This window comes from Montipora capricornis, chromosome 6, assembly GCF_036669925.1.
Source record: "Montipora capricornis isolate CH-2021 chromosome 6, ASM3666992v2, whole genome shotgun sequence".
NCBI lineage: Eukaryota > Metazoa > Cnidaria > Anthozoa > Scleractinia > Acroporidae > Montipora > Montipora capricornis.
Window position 1 is genome coordinate 40,782,293 of NC_090888.1, and position 2,980 is coordinate 40,785,272.

Here is a 2,980-nt window from a genome sequence, read left to right on the forward strand (position 1 = left end):
AATTGGTTGCAATTCGCCTGTGAAGTAACTTGAACTGGAAGTTCCTGAGTTTCGAGCTTAATGTATATTTCCTAGGTAATAAATAAACCTGCAATCATAATTCAAGACATCTTCAGATTCGCAGTCCCTTAGCCAATTTGCTTGGCTTTTCTTAGGGCAGGTACATTTATTATCTCTATAGATCTTGTAGACAAGTTGGCTCGGTTTTTTTGAAGAATTTAGCTGTGCCAGTACATTTTTTGGGTTTTTGTCATCTGGCAGCCTCAATTAATGTCTTAAAAACACATTGAATAGCTGAAGCCACGCGGTAATATTCAAGAAAGGAAACTGTAGGGTACCATTTATTTCTAAAGAAACTGCAAGTCTTTAACTTGGAATTGCTCGTCAAGAGATCATTAATATTGTGCGCACCTGCCTCAAACCAATGCTTATAAAAAATAGTCTTGCCATCAATTTTATGGATTTGGCACCAAACTCTGCTCGTGAAACAAAAGAATCTTTAAAATTTAAATCCGACCACAGCTCAGCAAGTCTTTGGAGATAAGTGCTTTACATATCAAAGGTTTTAGCATCTTTTCTTGCCAAATTGCTAGTAAAAGTAATTTACCCCCAGCTGTCGAAGAAAGAATTTCCACTTAGACTGGCAATCATCTTTATTATACTTAAGTCTCCATTTTATTTTCAGAACCTTATTAAGGACGGTGCCTACAAATTCAAAGGTATTTTTGCCCCAGTTTATGATTATGAAGGAAATGTAGATCTTAACAAGTGTTATTGAAATCCAAAGTAAATTCGTGAATATTATTTGTAAACAGCTTTAAAATACAAAGCAATATATGGCGTTCTTTCTCAATTGGAAGCTTAATTATCTCTGAAAAATGGATGGTTACCCCCAATTATCTTTTTGGATACCAAGAGCACTTGCTAAGATCTACTTTCTCCGCATAGTTTTAAACCGCACAAAAATATCCCTGTATCAGTAATAGGAACGAAACTTGAGTATCTCGAGATGCACTGAACATATGATAATGTGCAAGATAAACAAATAAAGTTAACATAAGTAAGTGCTGAAAATTGGTTATTATTGCACTCAGTAAGAGGATCAAAATAGAATTACTGTATGTATAGACTTTATGTCGAACTATTGCTACAAAAATAACAATCTAAGTTAGGGCCTGTATCAATAACTTTCCCAAGTAAATATAATACTACATTTGGTGTGTCAACACTTTCTTAACCCAAGCATAATTTCTTGTTCACAAACCCCAATATTTTAGATTAAAATGCAGATACCGGTAAATGGCATTGTAAATTTCTCTGTGGATTTTTAGGCATTTGATGGCGATATTACATGGAGCTCCTCATTTTGCAAAGACACCAAAATATTGTTACAAGTACACAGCCCCTTCAAAATCATTTTTAAAACCATTTAATCGGAGTACCTTATACATGAAATTTTGGCGACACGTTAATTTAGCGATTTTGAAAAATCCAGATTTAGCGACACCTTAATTTAGCAATTTTTCGTAAATTTTGGAACATAAGTCACTTAAGTTTCGCGATTTCGCAAGCTGAGAATTTCTGGCGAATTAAGGTATTCAAAACTTTTGCAACGACAATAGAACATTAAAATAATTAATCGTTTGTGTCATGATGTAGTTAGATTCATAGATCACAAGTGACCACATCGTGAGACAAACGATAATATCTTGATTATTGTTATTATTATTGTACTTTACCACGATGAACAAACACAATTTTTCTTGCGAAATAGAAAATTTATTTGACAAAATCATAAACGTCAATGGGTTCATTAAAAAAAAAATCATGCAACGTTATAAAACAAATAAAACTGCAACTATAATGTCATATCTTCAGCTTCACGCTGTCCTCACTCATATTTACATTGTCACACAAAGTCAATGCTCCTTTTATGAGTACCTAGCCATTAACGTTCTAAAAACACCCATCAAGACAGGTAGATTTCTTCAAGTGGATCAGCAGGTGGTAGTGGTTTGTTGCTGTTGGCAATTCCCTTGACTCCCGCTTTTTCCCATCCCTTGAGGATACATCTCCTTCTGTCAGCGCCGGTTAGATAATTGTACAATGCTGCAAGCCAGCCTGCGTGTCGTGGCTTGCTAACAGACATCCGGAGATCAACTTCTATGTTTTCAAAGCTTGTCCCACTGTCTAACTGCCTTTGAACCTCTTCGGAGTACCAGGTGGTAAACTTCTCTTTGCAGAATTTCTTGGCCTGGCCATTAACTTTTAGGTCTAAAGGCTGAAAAAAATGAGTCATGTTCACAGGGACAGATACGATTTCGATGTTTAAAGAAGCCAATTTCGACATAACTCTTTCGACTGTTTTCTGGCCACTAAAAACATCCCAGATGAGTATTGCTTTCTGGGTTAGTGGTAACTTCAACTGGTGGCGCGTCTGTACCAGATATGGGTGGATAATGGAATCAATCACTTTAAGAGTTTCCTCTTCAAAAAAAAAAAAGACAAAATCCCTTTGGAAATACAAAGTTTGGAGGAAGACTTGCTTTTGTTTTGCCCTGGTATATCACTTGCATCGGCAAAAACTCGCCAGCCAGAGAAATCATGAAAGTGAGTGTGATATTTCTCTTGTCTGTTAGTCCTTTGATTGGCACTGACTGCGAATTCTTCTCAGCCATTGTCATTCTACCTAAAGACACATAAGAACTTGGGCTCTGATCTGCATTCAGTACGAGCTCTGGTGGAATCTTATGCTTTTTGATGCATTTGTCAATGTCAGTGAGAAAGGAAAGTTTACACTCTCCATAAATGCCCCTGGGAACTTGTGGCCTTGTTGTAGTTCCTGCCCGCCGAGAAAAGTTACAGCGTCTATATATTGACTGTATCCAGCCACGTGTAGGCTCAAAGGAATTATACCTTTGATGCAACGATGGATGGCTTCTAATCAACCCTTTTGCAGCTGTCAATATCACGCTGCCAT